The 24,480-nt window shown below is 35.3% G+C and overlaps 1 pseudogene; it reads right to left on the reverse strand.

The window, feature by feature from the left end:
• Positions 1-5,841: 5,841 nt before the first annotated feature.
• On the reverse strand, positions 5,842-18,776 carry LOC132040963 (ras-related protein Rab7-like; annotated as a pseudogene).
• Positions 18,777-24,480: the final 5,704 nt, after the last annotated feature.

The raw sequence follows: 24,480 nt of genomic DNA on the forward strand, positions 1-24,480 counted from the left end.
ACGGGTAAAAGTACTGATTATGTAAGGCTGATAGCAATAACATAAGTAGGACGGAAATATAAAGAGATTAGAGGTAACCTATCATCTGAGAACGTACAATATGTAATGCATGAATCTTAAAAATCATCTGTAAGTAAGCACGCGCGCACGCGCGCACACACACACACACACACATATATATATATGTATATAGTGTTGCGGAATGTGCAACCCGATCCATAAATGTTAGTGCTGTGGAACGTACAACTCGATCCATAGATGTAGTGCTGCGGAACGTGCAACCCGATCCATATATGTTAGTGTCGAGGAACGTACGGCCCGATCCATAAATATCATATGTTAGTGTCAAGGAACGTACGGCCCGATCCATAAATATCATATGTTAGTGCCGAGGAACATACGGCCCGATCCATAAATATATTATGTTACATATACATAATGTAAATAGCATGCACGAGAGCCCAATAAAAGCCACTACTCAGTCGGAGTGACATAAGGTCGGTGGCCTCCGAATAAATTATGAAATTCGTATCGAATCCAAAGAAATAACTTAATGATGATAAAAATGATAATATACCAAGAATCAATCAAATAACTAAGACATCAAGATTTGAGATACATGACGTAGGAATGGAGTGACTTATTATGGAACGTTCATGATCATGCTCTTGTTGGATTTGTGCCAAGGAAAGAGAGAAACGAACACCTTACATACCTTATCTGTCAAGCCACCACTTAAAGGATCCCTTACTCCGATGCTTGCCCTTCACCCGAACCTTATCTTTACTAGAGTAGCAAGATCTTCAATATTTACTTTGAATCCAAGCCAACTCCAACGCAAAACAAAACTATAATCGCGACTACACGTTATCTGGACCTCGATTAATACTCTGTCACTTGAAATTACTCAAAATCCTCACTTTTGTGTTGTATATAAGCTCTCATATGTTTGTTGAGCTTTCTAGAATGTTTGAGGAAATTATTATGGAGAAAAATGGGGGTTTTAACTCTTATATAGTGGATTAGAGTCGTTCGCACTGACTCTAAAATCCTTCTGCGCGTTTGCGCCGCCACGGGCGCGTTCGAGCAGAGTTGCCCAGTGCTACTCTGCGTGTTCGCGCCACCTTTTGGCGTGTTCGCACAGGGTTAAGCCCTGCACTGGCAGTCCGTCTTAAAATTCTCATAATTCTCTATTCAGATGTCGGATTGACACGCGATTTGTTGCGTTGGAAACTAGACTTCCCGAACTTCAATTTAGGCTGTTGTTTCTCTTCAAAACTCCTCATATGCTATAAGATATTCCTTCCTCAAGTAAGGCCAAAATTAACCCTCATTATTTTCCAAAATCCAACAAACTTAATTTCCTTGATTCACTTGCCCTTCAATCCTTTCATAGCTTATTATATGAACTTAAACCCTCACAATCATAAGATAAGCTCATATAATCTTATATACCTCCTGAAAGGTAGCTCGAATCTCAACATATAAAACTACGGGGTGTAACATGCACCACCCCGCCCCCACCCCCACCATAGCTGCCAGCCGATGACAATTCAATACAACGTGAGGGCATGGGTGGTCATTTAATGGATACGGATGATCTTGATAATGATGACGAAGAGTGTGATGGAGGCGCCGAGGGTGATGGGCAGCCAAGTGGTTCACAAAGCAACCACAACTTCAATGATGGAACCGGTTCCTACAGTACGCAAACATTCAAGAACAAGGAGTATTTAAAGGTTTAGTTAAAGCAAGCTGCAATAAAGACCCCGTTCTATTTTAAACCGAACAAGAGCAATAACAAATATTATAAGGTGGAATGCACAAATATTATATGCTTGGACAATTATAAGCCAACTAGTAATAAACTACATTAATCTATAATAACTCAAAGCCCAAGAATATTATAGATGACATTGGTTGATGCTAAACTTGAGAAATAAAGTCGACTTTTGGAATGAGAAGCCTACTGAATTTGCACTAATCTAACGGACAAAAAATAATAATTTAAAAACAAATTAAATCGCAAAACCCAAACAAACCCCAAATACCAAATTGCACAAATCTTAAACCGACGGCCGTCAATAGCTAACAGTCATGGTCAACAATCATCCACATGGTGTATATATGTATATACACTATGGCCAGTATTTGTCTAAAAAGGCCAAAAATAAATAAAATTAATTAAATAAAAAGACTTGATCCTATTTAAACATTATAATAACACTTTAATACATCATATATGAGTCCCCATCCATTAGACACATGATCTAAAGAGTTTTAGGACACCTAATGGCCCTTAAATCACTAATATTAGCCTAAAGGCCAAAAATAAATTAAATAAAATAAATTAAAAAGACTTGATACTATTTAAATATTATACTAACACTTTAATCATCTTATGAGAGTCCTCATCCATTAGACACATGATCCAAAGAGTTTTAGGACACCTAATGGTCCTTAAATCACTAATATTAGTTTTAAAAGCCAAAAATAAATAAAATAAAATAAAATAAAATAAAAAGACTTGATCCTATTTAACATTATAATAACACTTTAATAAATTATATGACAGGCTCCATCCATTAGGCATACAATCCAAAGAGTTTTAGGGTACCTAATGGTCCTTAAATCACTAATATTAGTCTAAAAAGCCTAAAATCAAAAAAATAAAAAGACTTGATACTATTGAAACATTATAATAACACTTTAATTAATCACATGAGAGTCCCCGTCCATTAAAAACATGATCCAAAGGGTTTAATTACAAGTAATGGTGTCCTTAGAACAATGCTGTGCTTTGAGAATAATAACTTATTGTCAGATTAATTGGATAGTAGTAATATGATTACCATTACTTTTGCTTAAACTCTTTAGAACATGTATCTAATGGATGAGGACTCTCGTATGATGTCTTAAAGTGTTAGTATAATGTTTAAATAGTATCAAATATTTTTATTTATTTTATTTTTGGCTTTTTAGACTAATATTAGTGATTTAAGGACCATTAGGTCTCCTAAAACTCTTTGGATCATGTGTCTAATGAATGGGGACTCTCATATGATGTATTAAAGTGTTATTATAATGTTTAAACAAGATCAAGTCCTTTTATTTATATTATTTTATTTATTTTTGTCTTTGTTAGACTAATATTAGTGATTTAAGGACCACTAGGTTTTCTAAAACTCTTCGGATCATGTGCCTAATGGATGGGGACTCTCATATGATGTATTAAAGTGTTATTATAATTTTTAAATAGTATCAAGTGCTTTTATTTATTTTGGATTTTTTTTAGATTTGGGGTTAGGGTGTTCTTTTTTTTTTTTTTTTTTTTTTTTTTGTTGGACGTGCAAATTTAGCAGGCTTCTCGTTCCAATAGTTACCTTTATTCCCGTGATTTATAATCAACCTTAAAGGTCCATCATAGATCGTGTCAATGAGTTATTATAGATCATAGTTGTTTATCATCAATTAAGTCTATTAATAGACCTACCACACTTAGCTTTATTTCGACGGTTAGAAAACAAATGCAAATATAAAAAAGGGCATAAATAAAACACAACACAAGAAATATGAACAACAACCATATATTTCATTTCATTGCAATATGAAAACCCAAAAGCTTCCATCATCAACTTTCACCAATGAAAGCTTTGCAAAATACTTGCAATAAAAAGAAACAAGTGGCATCGATTAAGTGAAACGTCACCCAATGGCTACATTTGATCAGTTTGATTAGACGTGGAAACTGCAAAATTAAGAAACGTACTCATTACGCTGCTCAGTTCCCCATGATAAGGGTTTTAATTGAGGAATATAAACCTCCAAAAGGAAGACTAACATCCTAACGGTGAAATATCATAGACCAACTGAACAATATATTATAAATCCACTTAGAGTCCATGATAAAGGCGATATAAAGTTGATTAATATTGAACTTGCATTCAGTTTTCAGAATTAATACAATAAAAATACATTAATATTTAAATATATCAAGTGGGATCCTCTCTCAAATATCGACACGTTTTCTTGTGACCTGCCCTTTGCAAATCGGGCACTTGTTTCTCTCTCCTTTGCTACTTCTTTTGGGCTTGAAAGTTTCTGTGATGCCAGGAATACGCTTAATTCTCTTTCTTCCAAGTCTGGGCTCATACCGGGGTGGAGGAATGTACATGTTTTTATACTTCTCTGGCACTTTCCATTCTGACTCTGGAGGGAATACATAACTAGTTTCAGCAAATGCAAGAATGTAAGATTGAACTTTATACATAGGCGAAGAATACTCGTAGATGTTTGAACCATGATCAACACCGTACTTCAATCTCAATGCTGCCATCGCGTGAGCGCACAATAGTTTCACCAAGTCATACTCTCATAAGAACATGTTTTGTTCAGTAGATTGACGTTGGCAGTTGGTCCACTGCCGACTACGGTGAACTCATCGGCATCCTCGTCTATAATATTGACAAACAAGGAGTCTCCCTCATTCATTTTTTTCCCTTATCATCTTTTCAGCCGAAGACACAAATAAATTGATTGAACCGTTGATATCCACATGCCTCTGCCTGAAAATTTCAGCAAACCTCCTAGAAATGGAAGTGAATAAGACAGACACTGATCCATTTACAAACAATAGAGTGGCATTGATCAACCACGATATAAAAACAAGAATAATCGATCAAAAGTCTAGACCATAATGCATTTGCAAAAATAAAAAACAAACGACTGAAGATCAAAACAAGCAAAATAAATACAGATAACACATAAGCAAAAACAAAAAAAGATTGATCGAAGGAAATAGCTAAACTTCCAAAATTTTGAATAAAAATCAGAATGTTGAACCACGATATAAGAATAATCGATCAAAAGTCTATTAATAGACCATTATTTACAGAGCAAAAACACAACAAGAAAGATCGAAACAAGCAAAATAAGTATAAATAACACATATTTCGATGGAAAAACAAGCAAAACTTCAAAGGTTTTGAAAAAAACCAGAACTTTATGAACAAAAGGTTTTTCTCAAGATCGAAAAAAAATATAAATTTTCATGGCAATATGGAGCTCAAAATGCTCTGATGGAGTTGCAAAATAAAAGAAAGTATGTGGGGACGGCGGCTGAAGAATATTGAAGCTTGGGGGAGAGGAAGAATGATTGGAAGCTTGAGAGATTTTTAAATTTGAGAAAGTAAAAAGGCTGATGAGAGAGAGAGGGCTTTTCTATATCTTAATAGAAGTGAGTGGGACTATAGTGTATGTTTTAAAATCCCCCAACTTAAAATTATAAAAAGTACCCAATTCTCATTTTTCTAAACCCTAAAATCGAAACATAATTGAAAAAGAAAATGAGTGGCCACAATGCAAATTAAAACTTAGAAGTGGCCTTTTTCACAAATCATCTCCACTTAGCCTTTAACTTTTGGTTAAAAAAAAGTGTGCACTTACCAAATCAAAAAAAAATTAATCTTATTATTCATAATTGCTCTTATTTAAGTGTTAAGTGACCAAATCCATACTTATTTAGTTAAGGGTAATTTAGTCAAATTACCTATTTTTGCCTTGGAGTTAGTATTTTCGTAAGGTGTGCAAATGGCTAAGTGGACGCTCTTTTGAACCGGAGGGGGTATTAAGCAATCCTGCATTTCAATATGGGGATTTTTTTTTTGAAGGAAGCTCCCACTGCTAAAGCGAATTCCCTGTATCCCAATATTCTATAATAAAGGTAGTTTTGGCTGAGTAGCATTGGCATCATGTAATATCATTAGATTGAACCACAAAAGAAGTATACAAGGAGTAAAATAATGCAGCATCATTATAATTATACTTTTTCAATGCGAAGCTAAAATCAAATACACAGACCTAAACTAACATTGTTGTAATAAAATTAATTAATATAAACAAAGGATTCAGATCAGGGAATCTACAGTTGAGTCAATGAAACAACCCAACAGAGAGGCCCTTCATCAACATTCGCATCTTGTTGATCTGGATTGACTTCCCCCGGTAGCATCGATAGTATCTGGAAGGTATCTAGACACATCAAGAAGAAAAACAATAGTTCTCGGACCAGTCAGCAATTCAGTATATGCAGAAAAAGAATGTTCGCAAGGCTAAAGATCGAATGATGCACACAGCTCTTATGTTTTGGATACAGATCGCACGTAAGAGTACTTGTCAAGAACCTTAGACTAATTTGTCTAGATGATGACCTAAATGTATGAAACATAGCATACATTTTCTCATAATTGGTGTCCAGGTCAGTTTACACGCAACCTCGACTATTCCACTTGATGCTTGCTACCTTTCACCAGTACAACTGTACAAGACACTAAGACTTAGGCAAATGGGAAGAAATACTTACTGTAACTTGTCTAGATCATAACCTAATTGCATGAAAAATAGATACATTTATCAAGATGAAGGCAGATCCCGGAACCTAGAAGAGAAACTCCATATTAAGTCTTCAAGGCACTTCCACTTTGAAAGAACAAAGAACACTTCAAGCACAATTTGATACAGTAGATTTTCTGTTTGCAAGATGTACTCACATTTCATCTTCAGGTTCGTTTTTCAGAGCATTTTTGGCTATACACTGGAAAGCTGCATCCACATTGAATCCCTCTTTTGCTGAGGTCTCAAAGTATGGTATGTTTCCCTTGGAAGCACACCATGCCTTGACTTTCTTCTCAGATACCTGCAATTCATGTATTAAGAACTAAGTTTGTTATAAGTGGTTAGGCTCTTAGCTGTATATTAGTTGTCAAAAGTAATGATTAGTAGTTAGTTAAGATTCAGTTAGATAGAGCACATGTTGTGCACGTGAATATGTAGCATGAAAGGGTATATATACCCATTCTGTAACAGATATACACATATATACAAAAACTGCCTTCTTCTTCAAAGTTCTCTCAATGGATTCTAGTTAGAACTCAAGTCCAGTGGTCAAATTCACTGATCAAACACTGAATTTAACATGGTATCAGAGCGGGGATCCTAAGGAGACTCGATCAAAGCAAAAGAGAATATAGAAATAAGCACAAACTCGAAAAAACTCAATACAATCAACAATGGTGGTTAGCGAAGCTACAACACAGTCAACAATGGCGGTTAGTGAAGTTACAGCACTTGATCACAATCATCCTCTTTCTTGACTTGATGCACTTTGTGTGGTTTTAATTCCAATAAAGCTCGCGAGACCGAGAGAACTATGCTGCATGGAGCGGTACATGAAATTAGCACTTAGAGGAAAAGGAAAATTAGGATTAGTTGATGGAAGCTGTGTCAAAAGGGCTTACAAAGGAGCACCTGAGGAACAATGGGAAAAGTGTAACGCGATAGTACTTTCATGGATAGCAGTCACAGTCGCTGCAGAATTGTTACCAGGCATCATGTATGCTTCAAGTGCAAAGAAAATTTGGCTAGATTTTGAAGAAAGGTTTGACAGATCTGACTTGACCAGATCCTATCACCTTTGGACTGAGATGGCAACTCTGAAGTAAGGTAATGACTCAGTTACTACTTATTACTCTAAATTGAAGGACTTGGGTGAAATGGATATGATGATTCCTTTGCTGTTGTGAATGTGATGAATCGGCGGCAGATATGTTGTTCATTTGAAGTCACAGAGACTACTTCAATTCTTAATGGGCCTAAATGAGAGTTATAGGAATATTAGGAGTGGCATTTTGGCTACGAAAGCAGTTGTATCTGTAAATGAGGCATATGCTGTGGCAACACAAGAAAAAAGCCAAAGAGCTTTAGGTGTTGCTGATAAAGCTAGAGAGGCACTAATATTACTTGCAAGAAGAACACAAGGTTATAGACACAGTGGATATAATGGTCGATACGGAACTAAGAATTTTGGAAATAATGGAACACCTTGTAAGGTTTGTGGTTATAAGGGACAACGACAGTTGATTGTTACAGATTAGTAGGTTATCCAGCTGACTTTAAAAGCAAGAAGAAAGGAGTTGGTGACAATAGAACTGGTGGAGAGTACAAGCCTGCAGCAGCAAATTTCACTAAGGAAGCTGAAGCAACTGCTAGTGACATCAAAGTTCCAATGAATCACTTCACTGAGGAGCAGTATGAGGAACTGGTGAGCAGGATGAACAGGACAGGAACAGGAGGAGAATGTTCTTCAAACATGGCAGGTATTACTCCAACATTGTCAAGCATCACTCATACATGTGAATGGATAGTTGATAGTGGTGCAACACACCACATAACACCTAAGAAAGCAATCACAAAAGCCGTTAGAAGAATAGATGACTATCATTATAACCAAGTCCAAGTACCTACGAAATAAATGTCACATCCAAGGAGCGAAATACTACAATTTTAGAAGGATATGAAATCAAAAATGTGCTTGCATGTACCGGACTTCAAATTCGATGTATCCGTAGCAAACCGACAAAAAGCTGTGTTGTTCGGTTTCTTTTATCACGATTTCTTTGTGTTACGGGGACTCTTCAATAGCGGGTGTTGGGGATTGGTAGGCAAGAGATGGATTATACATACTTGGTAGAGGTTGAAGCCAATAATAAATGCGGTACTTACGAAAAATACGGAAAAGGACATGCCGATGGCAAGCTGTGGCATTTGAGATTGGGACGTATCCATCAAGACAATGCAACATATCAAGACACTACAACATATGGCCGATAAGAGCATGCGCGATGAATGTGGAATTTGTCCCTTAGCTAAACAATGTGAGTTTCTGCTAGTACTAGTGAGACTAAGCATGTGTTTGAGTTGGTGCATGTTGATGTTTGGAGTCCATATAGAAAGCCTACACATGACAATAAGTACTATTTTGTTACTATAGTTGATAATCATAGCAGATATACCTGGCTATGTTTGATTCATTCAAAATGTGAAGTCATTGTAGTCCTTAAGGATTTCTTAGCCTTAATAAAAAATCGGTTTGCCTTGTCCGTAAAAATCTTGAAGGACGGATAATAGTACAGAATTCTATAATGCTTGTCATAATTTATTTCTTTGCTAATGGGATAATACATCAAAGTAGTTGTATATACACCACCACAAAATGGCATTGTAGAAAGGAAACATAGACATATTTTAGAAATGGCTAGAGCATTGAAGTTTCAAAGTTCTTTACTACGACGTTTTGGGAGAAGTGAAAACAGTACTGTTACTTGATAAATAAGTTGCCTATTGATGTGCTTAGAGGTAAGGCACCTTATGAGGTCTTATTTGGGAAATCTCTTAAGTATGACCACCTAAACGTGTTTAGGTGTTTGTGTTATGCAAGTAAGCTACCTAGAGGTGACAAATTTGCTCCAAGAGCAAGGAAAACTGTGTTGGTAGGGTACTCAGAGACTCAAAAAAGGTACAGGCTATTTGACCTGGTAGATAGAGTTTTCTTTGTTAGTAGAGATGTCACTTTTAGAGAATCACATTTTCCTTATAGCAATGATCAACCATCAGATAAAGGTGATATGTTTGAGATGGTGGAAGTCACACATCCTGGATATATCCTTGATCGCAAGCGAGATAATGCCTTGATGTTGAATCCTACGATTGATGAAGAATATGGAGATAATGTTGTAAACACCGCTCAAGATACGGTGATAGTATCATCGTGACACTCGAGTTGATTCGGTGATCCACCGACATGTGCTGATCTTTTGTGCCCACACAAGTGACGAGAAGATGATCCGGTTGCTGATCGGTACAAGATATGATTCCTCCTTTAGTTGAGATCCCTCAAGACATACCAGCACCAGCCCCACATATTCCTATTCCTCAACAACCAGAAGAGTTCACTAGACCTACAAGAGCTACCAAACCTCTAGCCTGGCTTCATGACTAGGTCACACACAAATTCTATTCGCCCACGGCGTTCATATCATCTATCCAATTTTCTATCTTACTCACATTTGCCTACTCCTTACCAAGCTTACTTGGGTGCTATTTCCTCTGAGGTAGAACCAAAATCCTTTAAAGAAGCCTCTCAAGATGCCAGATGGATCAACATGCAGGATGAAATTTCAGCCTTAAAGAGCAATAACACCTAGAAACTAGTTGACTTACCCCTTGACAAATAGGCTCTTGGGTCCAAGTGGGTTTTTAAGATCAAGTATAACTCAGATGGTAGTGTTGATAAATATAAAGCTCGTTTGGTGGTAAAGGGCTATAACCAACAAGAAGGTCTGGACTACCATGAGACTTTCTCTGTGCCAAAATGGTGACGTGAGAATCATTAACGTTACGCCGACAGCAAAGGATGGCCCTTGATCCAAATGGATGTCAACAATGCTTTTCTCCAAGGTGACCTATTTGAAGATGTATACATGGCATTGCCTCAAGGTTTTCACAGACAGGGGGAGACAAAGGTATGCAAACTGATGAAATCTCTTTATGGTTTAAAGCAGGCCTCTAGACAATGGAATATCAAACTGTCTAGTGCCTTGGTTGAAGCAGGATACAAGCAAAGCTCTTATGATCATTCATTGTTTACTAAGCAAGCAGGAGACGACTTAGTGATCATCTTGGTCTATGTTGATGATCTCTTGATCACAGGAAGCAACTAAGCTTTGGTTAAAGCAGCACAACAGACATTACATGAAAAATTCAAAGTTAAAGACTTGGGACACCTTAGCTTTTTCTTAGGCATTGAAGTTATGAGATCCTATAAGGGAATTCTTCTCAATCGTGAGAAAATATGCAATGGAGTTAATTTCAAGTGTTGGATTGACTGGTGCAAGACCTGCCTCTGCACCAATGGAACAAAATGCTAAGCTCACCACAATGGAGTATGACACATTGATCAAAAGGACAGATGATCCACCTTTGAAAGATATATAGGGTTATCAGCAGCTCATAGGAAAACTGATATACCTAACAATCACCGAACTTTGATATATGTTTTGCGGTTCGAGGTTCTAAGTCAATTTATGCAGCACCCTAAGAGATCACACTGGGAAGCAGCATTGAGAGTGATTAGATATCTAAAAGGTTCTCCAAGCCAATGCATCTTATTAAAGAACAATCCCATTAACAACTTGACTGTTTTTTGTGACTCGGTAAGCGGCCCCCCGATACAAGAAAAGGTCGATAAAGGCGTGGTTCAACTAGGAGAGTCTCTAATTTCATGAAAGTCAAAGAAACACACGGTAAGTAGAAGTTCGGCGGTGCTGAATACGGAAGCATATCGACGGCATGGCGTGTCATTTGGGTAGTTGGTTTGTTGGAAGAGTTAAAGGTGTCTGTTGACAGACCAGTCAAGCTTTGTTGTGACAACAAAGCAGCCTTACAAATAGCTTCCAATCCCATGTTCCATGAGAGAACAAAGCATATTGAGATTGACTGTCACTTTGTGAGGGAGAAGCTTAAAGATGGTCTGATCAAACCTGAATACATTGGAACTAAGTTTCAACTGGCAGACTTATGGACAAAGGGATTGGGAGTAGCACAACATCAGTTTCTATTGAGCAAGCTGGGAGTACTTGATGTTTTCCATCCCAGCTTGAGGGGGAGTATTAAGAACTGAGTTTGTTATAAGTGGTTAGGCTCTTAGCTGTATATTAGTTGTCAAAAGTAATGATTAGTAGTTAGTTAAGATTCAGTTAGATAGAGCACATGTTGTGCACGTGAGTATGTAGCATGAAAGGGTATATATACCCGTTCGTAAATGATATACACATATATACAAAAACTTCTTCTTCAAAGTTCTCTCAATGGATTCTAGTTAGAACTCAAGTCCAGTGGTCAAATTCACTGATTAAACACTGAATTTAACATCATGCAACCAATATATAAAGAACAACTCCATTTCCAGATGCCAAATTGCAAATGGATACAGAAATTCATTCAGAGAAGAATCATCAAGAGGCAATTTAATTTACCACTCGACTGTTGCCACCATCAACATCAATTTTATTCCCTAATACCACAAATGGAAAGTTCTCGGGATCAGATGGACTTGCCTGAACATTTAAAGCATAAATTTTCAGCTATTTATCCTAAACACATCAAAACACTTCGGCAAATTATGGATTCATATAACCTAGATTAAAAATTCTTCTCTCCAGTTGTTAAGATTCTCAAATGACTTCATGGCATTCACTTCATACACTAGAACACAACAATCTGCTCCACGGTAGAAAGCCACACCAAGGTTTTGGAATCTTTCCTGCCCTGCTGTATCCCATATCTGAAGCAAACTGAGTAAAATGTGGCAGATTAGAATTAAAGATGGTGAGCAACTATTCATGTTTCTCCAACCGTCTACCTAGAGTACTGTATGTTTTGCGATATTCCATAAGTCATACACAAGAAGACATTGATTTGTTCAGGAGCGACTCTTCTACAGTAGACTCTTGAGAAAATCGCATTGGCTTTAAAGATTAATGTTTATGGAGAGTTGTTTGTTCCCATTAACTTACTCATCAAAAATAACATCTTGCCAATCACATGCATAGATAGACTTACTGTCAGACAAATTCAATATAACCTTGGTTGAGGCTGTGTTGTCAAAGGCGCGCTTAAGCCCTGAAGCGAGGCTCAAAACATGTTGAGCTCTTCGCCTCGCTTTATGTGCGCTTCAGTTTCGTCATCAAGGTTCTAAGACATACTTTCCTGAAATGTATGCCTCTCTTGAAGAGGTGACACTAGATGATTGATATTTCACTTTATCGTGGTGTTTTTACAATTTCGTTATCCATATATTTGTTATTCATGCTTATTATTATTAGTCTTGGACTAAACACACATATATTTGTAATTTTGGACCATTGCGCTTTTTTTCACTAAAGCTTACACTTTATTTGCGCTTTGGCGCTTAAAGCCCCAGCTAACCTTAGAGCTTTTTTGCGCTTTTCGCATTTGATAACACTGGGTTGAGGTGGAAGAGAACTGGTGAGCCAAGAATTAACATAACCATCACGTTAATACATTCTTTTAATCATCTTTCAGGAGCTACTAGGGAATGATTTTAGGGTTGTTTTATCATTCCATCAAGTTGGGAAGGTCATGAGAAAGTGAATTTGAAAACAGGCCCTTCTTAAGAAGTTACTGGGTAGTGAAGACCAAAGCGCTACTTATATGCATCAATTTCATTGAAAAGTACCTAAGTGAACAAATTTGTAGTGGGAACAATTGATTAAAATAGCCTCTTCATCTCTTCTTGACCTCCTTATCTCATGTCAACCCTTGTTGAAATCATCTTTATTACACTTAACTTGGTTTAAATCCATACCCAACTTCTCTCTCAGTCGTGCTAGTTTAAAAGTTTCTTTCTCCTTTCTCGTGTCCCTAGATTTTGGTATAATTCATATAGATCTTCCCCTCGGGCTTTATGTATTCTTCAAAGGCTTCTCTCTCTTCTATTTTTGGCAACTTCCTATGGCACTTTCTTTTAGCTTTAGTAACTATTTGTATTTCCTCATTCCACCACCAGGATTCTCGTGGTCGAGGTCCTAGATCTTTAAACACAGTTAACACTTCTGTTGCTACTTTTCAAATGCAACCTGACATTTCTTTCCACATGATGTTCACATCCCCCTCTATGTCCCAAGCTTCATTGTCCCGTACTTTTTCTTGAAACATTAACGGGTTAGTGTCCTTTAATGCCACCGCCTAATTCGCAGTTGTTTGCAAGTTGTTTCCTTACTCACTTTACACTTAAGCTATACATCTAAGACTACTAACCGATGTTGAGTGGTCATCGCTTCTCCTACAATAACCTTACAGTCCTTACATGTAGTTCTATCACGTCTTCTTCTAAGCATGAAGTCTATTTGACTATAATTAACCCCCCTCTTATAAGTTAGTAGGTGAGAATCTCTCTTCTTAAAATATAATAGCTACTACTAGCTAAAGAAAATTCTAAGACAGCCTTCCTTCATCATTCCTAGTATCATAACCAAAACCCCCATGTACTTGTTCAGAGTTGTCGCTAACTTTACCTACATGACCATCTAATCTCTCCATATAAGATTTGTTTGATCTCCTGGAATCCGTTGAACCAAGGTCACATATCCTCCTAAAACTTAGTTTTAGCTTCTGCATCCAAATCCTATTTGCAGAGCAGAGGCACTAATAACATTGATGTCAAATATTGAACCAATCCAACAGCACATATGCCTAGTAATTAACACAGTTGAGCTGGTAATCAACCAATCAATTAACTTTTGCCTCTAATTGAAGTTGGCTGTATGAATAATCAGTATCTTTCCTCTATTCAAGATTATTTTATTCCACTAATAAAACTAGTTTCTCCGGACCTCCCACTTATTCCTACATGGATATGCAAGTCAAAATTGGCCTGTCAACTGCCTCCAAATTCACGTTCTAACTTCTAAGTCCTATGATCCAATGACAGAACACATTACCTGACAATCCCATCTCTGGAATCGACTCACATAGGAATTAATTCTTTTTCTTAGAGATAGCAATATGCATCGATATTCAAACATTATGAGAACAGTCATCTCCACAAATGATTTGCTAAACTTGCTTACATTTGGTTGAATATTCCGGCAAAAGGGAACTGATAAGTGAAAGAAACAGCTTTTATGGCTAAATACAAACAACATTTCTCCGATCAAAAAGTTTGGTCCTATGTCTCCCATTAACCATTTTCCTTTTCATATTCTGTCATTCTGGGACTGTTTGTAATTCTTCAAAGAGATGCCAACAATTAGAGAATATACATTACTGCCACTCAATCCTTTGAGCTCAAATTTCAAAAAGGATTCAACTTTGTTCCATATAAAATAAAATCCATATTTAACCTTTGCAGCATGGTAAAGTGACATTTTGTCCTGTGACAAGATAGATCCCTTAGACGCATCTAAAACTCCAGAAGCACTTGTAAAATCCTTAATATGGGAGTCCTATATTTTGTGAAGCAGTGGTGGAAGTGCCATGAAGGCTGGAACATTTCCCCTAATGAAGTTCTGTATATTTAACAAGATACCATTGAAGTTCTCATACCATTCCCTAGAAATTAAATTGATAGATGTGATCTTAAAATCCAGCAAACTGATTTTCTGTGCAAGCTACACATAAAGCTAGATTAACCGTCTCAAGAATATCATTTCTAATTGCTAAATGAGAAATAATCAGACATCTCCTTACACATACTACATTGAATTTAAAATTAGAAAAAATGGAAATTTAACTGGATCAACGATAATAAACTTTCTGCGTACGCTATTGTTAGGCCTAGAAGTAAGAAGCTTGATATGGAGATTGTGATAAGAGTTAGGATTACAGACCTCACTATTATCACTGGAAATTAAGTTGCAAGTACTGGTCAGGGTCTCTCCATAGAGTAGATACTAGACAAACATTTTGCAGGCACAATTCGACAGCAATTCAATTACATAATTGGCACAGACATGATTTTTGTTTAGAAATGAAATCACGTTAGTTAACAGGGTCAATCCAAAATAAGAATTAAGTGAAAGTTAACAACAATATAAGGACAAACTATGTTTGAGTAAAGAAAAGAGGGGATGTGGTAAAACTGTAAAAGCACTCATTATATGCTTCTGATTCTTGAATCTTACCTGCAATGTGTATAACCTATCCTCAAATTGAATTTCTTTTGTCAAGAAATTGTTAGGATATACTATTAACCATGCGGTTTGATTATAGTATTATTTTTTATTTCTTTTGGAATAATTGTTTATTTATTTATTCAATTCAATAAAGTCTTAATTTAAATAGATCATTTGTTCATATGGAGAGACGATTTAGTGTATGGAGTTTTAAGCGCTTGGAAGATTATATTATGCTGATAAAGTTAATGTTCACAATCAAAGATGAAGCTAGATGCGATCTTGATGATTGTAGCATAAGATTAAAATATAATCTATCTTGATTATGGGAATGGTTATGTTCCAACTTCTTATGCTAGTACATTTTTGTGTGTATTGGAAGAGAGATAACTGTTTTTGTGCTGAATATATAAAACTACCTCTCTAGCTCATTAAATGTTCTTATACTCTTAATCTTGATATGATTGTTATGATCAATGTGCTTCGTTCATTATTTTGATTTATTAAAAGGTACGAAACTGCGGTTAATGTATTCAAAAATTGGATAATGGCAAAGTGCATTTGTGAAATAACAATTAGTTGATAGAATCCGTGTCTCGACACAGATTGATGATACCTTTTGTTTATAAGTTTTCATGAAATGAATTTTGTATCACGTGAAATAAGTTAAGCGGAAGTATAAAGGATTAAATTAGTTATGAATTAAATTGTCGAGAATTTATTTGATTGGTGTCTGTAATCTTAACATGGGGAGTTAAATAAGTTTTTAATGAATGATTTCGAAATTAAACGGACAGTGCAATTACTAGTGGAATAAATTGTAATTTATTGTGGTAGGATTAATTCATTCATATTCCGAATTAATATCACAATAAGAAGCCTCGTTATTAAATCCGTGGTCCCCGCTTGTGAATATTCTAGAACAAGGAAAATAAAAGGAAAAATAATATCTGTAAAAGCACTCATTTATAAAAACGTGTGTATATAAAGAAAGCCATTCAACCCTAAGTGATTATTGTTTACCTGCCAATCAAGTATTACGTTCATAAAAGTCCTATCGTAAACTCAACGCTTATTGAAGACTTGTGCAATTTCTTTGTCAAGTATTTGATTATGTTTGTCTAGTTTACATGTATTACGATCTTGGATGTTGCTTGTATATGCCTGTTTACTATCAGAAATCAGCTCCGATTGTGGCCTTGTATTGGTTACTAAACTTGCGATTCACATACCTAAAGTAATCACGAAAGAGATGTATACGGTAAAACAAAACCCAAAAGAAATATAAAATAATGTATTTGCTAGATTTCAGAAAAGAGGAATCAAGCATACTGGTTCATCAGAGATGTCTTCCCCACCCTACAAAAGGATTGACAAGTAAGTCAGATAAAGTCTACACGATGCTAAAGTACAGGAATGTATTGACATTAAAGATTAAACCAGTTAGTAGTGCCTATGATTCATCTGGTACAGTTGATGAATTCAGTGAACATATTTTTTGATAAATAAGGTAATTTTATTAATAACAAGTACCAAGATGTACTGTAGATTACAAAAGAAATAAGTAATCCTGTACACATCTAAATTTTACATATGAATTATGATTTTCCTTCCCTTCAAAGTATCTATGGTTTCTTCCAGCCAAGCTGCCCAGAAAGAATGTTAAGGTTCCCTTACCTAGTATATGTTCGAACGTTTTAAACGAAAACAATGAGGAAGCCTAGAAATGCAAAGATGTCTAAATTTCAAAATCGATTAATGATTAGACATGGTCAAATTTCCATAATTTGCATACTCTGATTTCAAGCTAGCCCACTAATTTTTTATCAAGAAAAGGAAGCGGGAAAGAGAACCCGTTTCACATTCTTTTTCCTTTTATTTTGTCCTGTTCGTTCAAAGAACAAGTGCACAACCATTCTTCAACGTTTAACTAGCTGCCTATCGGTTTCAGCTAGAATCTTCCAGTATGTCGAAAAAGGAGAAAAACAGGGAAAACCAAAGAAAAAACTGTTGCATTATGTTAACCACATCATGTAAAAGCTTAAACTTAAATATAGACTTTTTCGCTTTCATTGGGACTCACATTTTTTTTTCCACCAAGAACATTTTCTAAAACTCTTTCACCTCCGAATTTGGAGTATCCTACTTCACGCAATTCACAGGGTTCAACAAGCAATAGATATTTCACGATCAAGGGTGTAATACTCTTGTAGTTGTTTCTCGGGCCTCTAGTGAGTTACAGAGAGTTCGAAAAGGTTAAATCTTTAATGATTCCATCATCTATGATTGAGTTGCAAAAACTTCTGGATTGGTATCTTATTATGTCAATACTTAATATCTCACTTATCGGATTCCATTGTGGAAGACAGGGGCGGAGCCAGCTTATATCCAGGGGGTTCACTCCTCGGCGAAAAATTACAGTGTATTTTCAAACTTAAAATTATTTTATTTTGTATATATAGTAGGTGTTGAACCCCCTGATATCTTACTTATTAAAATTTTTTGAACCGGATGAAAATCATTGTGGAAGACACAATTTTTTCTGAAGAATTCGCCATGATATACCTATCCATTGTTGTAGCTCATCATATGTATTCCATGCCTCCTTATCCGTATCTAGCTACTGACTATGGTACACAAATCTGCAAGACCGCAGCACATTCTTCAGGTGAAGGTCTCATTTCTTATCTATGATCAATACACGCAAAATATTTTTGCATGAATCCTGCCTACTTCAAAGTGAATTGTGGTAACCGAATTTAAACATTAGTTTAGGTGATTGATACAATTCAATGAAGACAAAGTTAACTCTGTTGCAATATGACGTTATTTATACTATTCCCAATCTAAAGCTTCCAGATTACGGAGAATCTAAATAATGTTGAGATTGGGAAACCAAAAATATAACTGTGGAACCTTTCTGATTTCAAGATTCAAACAAGACTTTTTTTACCGTAATTTTTTCATATATCTTTTACATATTTTGAATTCTTAGTTATGCAGTTTCTAAATATGTAAATTTGATTTCAGGAAAATTAGATTTGATGTCCGAATTCATGATCAAAATTAAACTGTCTGACTCTCGAAATTTGAAATTGTGCCACATAAATTGGGACGGAGGGAAGTAATTGCATTAACCAAATGGGAATGAACATTGCCAAAACTCAACTGGGGAACGAAAGGAAAAATTTAGCCGCTATCCCCAAGGATTATAACCTTTAGAAGCATCCGCCTTCGGGAAGCCATATTTTTTTGTTGAAAAATGGAAAAAAGGGGGCTAAATGATCATTTAAAAAACCAAGTAAAATTGAATGATTTTTGAGAAATTCAAGTCCAGGTAATATTAACTGTCGATCCAGAGGGGGGTATTAACGGTATATATACACTGCCGTGGGAAGGCCAAATGATTATAGCTTTCCTTATTGAGAAACCGAGCAAAGTGCACGGCTAGCACTATATTTGAGATACAGCCAAAGTTCGTTAATTTTTGAGTTATTAATGCATGAAATATCCGCAAATTATTTAAGTTTTATCGGTTTAATAATTAAATTATTAGTTGTTGTTATTATTCCTGAACTGTAATATTTTCTATTTAAAACACTTCTATAGTGTTAAGTGACATGAAAAGCGGCTTGATGCTCTTTGTAGTGTGTGGGACTAGAGAATAGACCAAAAAGAGCATATATGTGACATTTTTTAAGAATTAAGTTAAGTGCTTAAAACATGTCACTTCCCTTAATTATATATGATCAGCTTCAATAAGTGATACAGTAATAATTAAGGTTATATGTATAATATAAGAAAATAACATAACTTATGTGATTAGCTTATCTCTATAATAGAGACTTTCAAGAGTATTGTCATATCCTGATTTTATAAATAGTCGATTGAAGTTAAAAAAATGTATTGTTTCTTCCTGAAAATATTTTATGCTCTAGACGTCGTAGAGAATTGAAAATGCAGAAAAAAAAGAAAAGAAATAATAGTAACTTGATCGTTGAAACTTAAAAAGAGTATTTGCAATATCATTCCATTTGAGTTAACATCAAACATATCAGTTTGGTAAATATTTTCTATCAGTGAAACAAACCTCACTCATTATATTTGTATCCAATTTGATTTAATTAGTTGAAATTTTCGTGACTCACAATCTAGGGGACCCATTGGATTTGAATTTTCAACATTCATATCTTTGGGCCCCAAAGTCTGAATATGGACGCTAATGTCCCAATAGAGAAGTTGCTCGACGGAAAGTCGGCAATCAAAGGCAAATTGATTTATTTTTTTTTTTTCTGGGTGGGGGTTGTGGCGTAGGGTGTGGTCTTTTTGAGTCCGGAACCTAAATGACCCAATAAAAGACCCATTCAACCAAAATACTTCAAAAAAAAATGTGATACCAAAGTACCCATTTAGGTTTCGGACTTTTCACTTCTCTTTTAGTTGGTTTGTTATTTCAATTTATTTTCTTACTTTGCTTTTTAGTTTGTATATTATTTTAATTTATCTTTTTGTTTAAAATCAGGAGTATTTCGTAAGTTTTAAATTTTAATATTTTTAGTTTATCTTTAATAACAACACCAACATATTCGGTGTAATTTCACAAGTGGCATATTCGACACATTATACACACCTCTAATTTAATATCACAATATTCAAAGTTCTTTTACTCTTTTTTTTTTTTTTTTTTTTTTATGTCCAGTAAACAAAGACACACAAAAAACATAATAAGAGAGAAAAATGTTAGTACCAAGTTTTTTTTGTAAAAACATGTAAAAGCTATTTAGAATTTTTCACTTGTTTTTTGGTTAAAACAATATTTTTGAAAATTTGAATTTTTCTTTTTGCAAAAACTCTTTCTCAAATTTTTGAAGCAAACTCATCTCAAATATTGATATACTTGCATGAATTATATAATAATACTTTTTTTTATGTAAATTTTTTCTTACAAAAAAGAATAAACATTCAGCTCATCTAATCTTTCGCATGAGTTTACACATTTATTTCTCTTTAAAGTAAAATTAAATATATTCTATGTTTCATGTGATGTGATAATTTTATTGTTTAAGAGTCAAATAACTTTTCAAAAAAATAACTTTCTCGCTATTACCAATTTTAAAGATACATTTATTGCGAGAAAGGATTATGTAGTTGGAAAACTGTGTTCTTCTTTTATTTTTTCATTTTAGGCAAAACTCCTTCCTCATATATTTGAAGCAAATGCCACCTAAATAAATAAAAATCTACAGCATTTAAACTTTTGATTACGACAGACACCTACTACTAATCCACGTTCAACATTTCACACACAGAGCAATTGACAACATCCACTTCAATTCATCAATTAAATTCATTTCCAAATTCTATCACATACTAAGATTTTCAAATTCGTGGAAAAGAAGAAATTTTCAAAACCAAGTTTGTTAGTAGCAGTTACAAAACAGGCCGTCTCAACAACATTGAGCGCTAAAAAGCCCAAACTTCAAACAGAGTTCAATTTTTTTAAAGAAAAGATCATCATATATATTTTTATTTAACGTCTTCTTTTCTAATTTTTTCAGATGTCATAATTACTGTTTCATAATCGATTTGTTCTAACAATTACTTTTCGATTGATAATACATCTAATCCATTCAATCTCTCTAGAGACATTACTGATCTTACATAAGATTTTATCAGTTTTAATTTTGAAAACTTCTTTCAGTTGATGCAACAGTTTATATATAAAATATATCTTTAAGGAAAAATGGCCCCAATCAAGTGATTGCTTTATTGGCCTTATTTTCCTTTAAAGCATTGCTCTGGGCATGTCTAACATTAGCATTGAAACTTACATTATGCATGTTAGGGATTGTTCTATCAAATGAGGTTCCTTCCATGTCTGCCCAAAAACTTGCATTTGCATACATGGGAGGAACTATTAATATCAACTTGTCGCCAGAAATCTTTTGCCTTGCTCCTTCCCGCTTAACAAGTCAGCGACTGAATTCTGCTCTCAGTAAACATGTTGTTAATAATCTGTATTACGAAACAGTAAGTTAGCAAATTTCCAGAAACCAGTAACTTTACAAAATCAGAAAGTATAAACCAATATAAAATAGAATTTGGAAAAATAATCAGAAAAGTATACAAAAATATTTTGAAGGAACAGAAATCCAGCCCACTGAATACACAGTGTATCCTTAAGGAAATTATTCCCCTCAAGTACCCGAGGTTGAATGTGGAATATATCCTCCTAGGATAGAAAGATTTCACTCACCGGTGTATTGGTACCAAAAACTCCGATGTCAGGCGAACCACTCAGCGGCAGTATAACACACAGAAGAAAATTTTTAAGAGAGTAGAAGAATAGAGAATATCAGAAAATTCGTAAGTAATAATCTGAGTATTAACTGGAATTTATAGCCATTAATGCACTGGTTGGGAAAAGGTTTGTAACCTTTCGTGAAAGGCTTGCAACCTTTCACAAAAAATACATACAAATTGTGGAAAATTTAAAATAATCCGGAAAAGAAAAGGTCGCGGGTCAGACAAGCGGATCCGGGTCACTAAAAGGTCAGACCTGGATATTTTAATTAATTAAATAAATAAATAATAATTAATTAATTAAAATTAAAGAAAATTTGGTCAAAAAAGATTATCAATCAATCATTTGACCAAAGCCGAAGTCGAAGCCGAAGCCGAAGTCTAGCCGAGTGACGACGATGGCGCGAGGGGAGACCCTCTTCTGAACCCTTTAGCAATAAGAAGGAGTGCTTCTACTTTTAAGTAGGAGAACTTTTCAGTGCTTCTACTTTTAAGTAGGAGAACTTTTCTTTCCACCACCTATGAGGGACAAATACTTATTTTATAAAGCAAGAGGGAACAACTCATTTTCCCTCTAGGCATTTTCCCTCAATTTCCCATTCAACCTATCAATTAAACCCAACAATCCCCCACATGAATGGGGAATGACTATAAGTTAAAGGAATGCATGGACAAGTGTGTGATATACAAGCGAAGATTAATTACATCTGGATAAGTAGGTTTCCTTTTGAACTTTCCGTAGTGAACTTATATCGGATATACTCGATCAATCGGTAGATGTGATATCTTTGAACCGTCAAAATTTGTTGTATACCTAGGCAACATAAGTCACACAATTAATCCTCAACCATCTATGGTTCTCACGGTTGTGTTCGTTTCAGCCATAAACATTGCCTGGTTTCGTGAATGCATAGAGAATGGGCCTTTACCATCATTCCCCTTGAAGCGCCTTATACTTCACACTCACATAGGTGATTTCTAAATGTGTAGTCCTATAGACACACTATCTAGTCATGTTCTGCCAGACTTAGACAATCATTAAAAAACTTTAATGCTTTATTAACTCACTAAAAAGACTTAAGGTTTTATCCTTGTTTCTGAACATTGTCTTCATCACGAGAATGGGTTGAGTTGTTTGACAATGTTGAACCGTCATTCATAACTTTGTTTAATCTCTTTGAACCTAGCTCTTGGGATCTCCAGTCTACTAGGTAGAGTTACCGCCATAATGACTTGTCCTACGCCTTAACCCCATTCCCCTCGATGATATTTCAACAGCCTCTCTAGATAGGACTTTTGTAAGCGGATCCGACACGTTATCTCTTGACTTTACTTATTCAATAGTGATAACACCACTAGAGAGTATTTGTCTAACGGTATTGTGTCGCTGTCAAATGTGACGAGATTTTCCGTTATACATAGCGCTCCCTGCCTTACCTATTGCCGCTTGGCTATCGCAATGTCTACATATAGGTGCCACAGGTTTGGGCCAAAATGGAATATCTTTTAAGAAATTTCGGAGCCATTCATCTTTTTCACCGGCTTTGTCTAAAGCTATAAATTCAGATTCCATTGTAGAGTGGGCGATGCATGTCTGTTTTGATGATTTCCAAGACACTGCTCCTCCACCAACGGTGAAAATATATCCACTCGTGGATTTAACTTCGATGATCAGTGATCCAAGATTTGCATCACTATATCCCTCAATGCTATCGGGGATATTTATTATAATGCAAAGCATAGTTTGTGTGTTTCGTATACCCCAAGATTCGTTTCATTGCCATCCAACGAGTTTGATTAGGGATTACTCGTGAATCAACTCAGCTTCGCTAATAAGACATGCTATATCCGGTCGTGTACAATTCATAATATACATCAAACTTCCCAAAACTCGTGCATAGTCCAATTGTGAGTCACTTTCACCTTTATTCTTTTGAAGTGCAAAACTTACATCAATTGAGTCTTTGCAACATTGAAATTTAAATACTTGAACTTGTCAAGTACCCTTTCAATATAAATGCAATAATGCTAGACCTTGTGGAGTTTTATGGATCCTAATTCCTAAGATCAAATCAGCAACTCCTAAGTCTTTCATGTCAAGTTTGCTAGCAAGCATACGCTTCGTAGCATTTACATCGGCAATATCTCTACTCATTATCAACATGTCATCAACATATAAACAAACAATGACTTCATGATTTGGAGTATTTTTAATTTAAACACATTTGTCACACTTATTAATCTTAAATCCATTTGCCAACATTGTTTGGTCAAATTTCGCATGCCATTATTTGGGTGCTTGTTTAAGTCCATAAAGTGACTTAATGTTACACCTCGGAAATTTCCCGTTAGCGTACAGTGAATAGACTAATGAAGGGCATGACGTGTGCAATGTTTTGATAAGAAATGTATAGCCTTTAATGGACCTAATTAAGATTTCCAAAGACATTCGATATATATAAGAAAGTTGCTAAGGAAAACATGAGTCGTAAGTTGTGTGTCGAACAAGAATTTCGAGTATAGAGTTAATGACGTTCTAATGATGCTTTGGAAAAGAGTTATAACGTCCCTTAGATTGATGTTGAAGTGTTAAGAAGGTTCCATAAGGATTGGAGACTAAACGAGACGACGGGGACAACTTCGGAGA

Source organism: Lycium ferocissimum, chromosome 12, assembly GCF_029784015.1.
Source record: "Lycium ferocissimum isolate CSIRO_LF1 chromosome 12, AGI_CSIRO_Lferr_CH_V1, whole genome shotgun sequence".
In the NCBI taxonomy this organism is placed as follows: Eukaryota; Viridiplantae; Streptophyta; class Magnoliopsida; order Solanales; family Solanaceae; genus Lycium; species Lycium ferocissimum.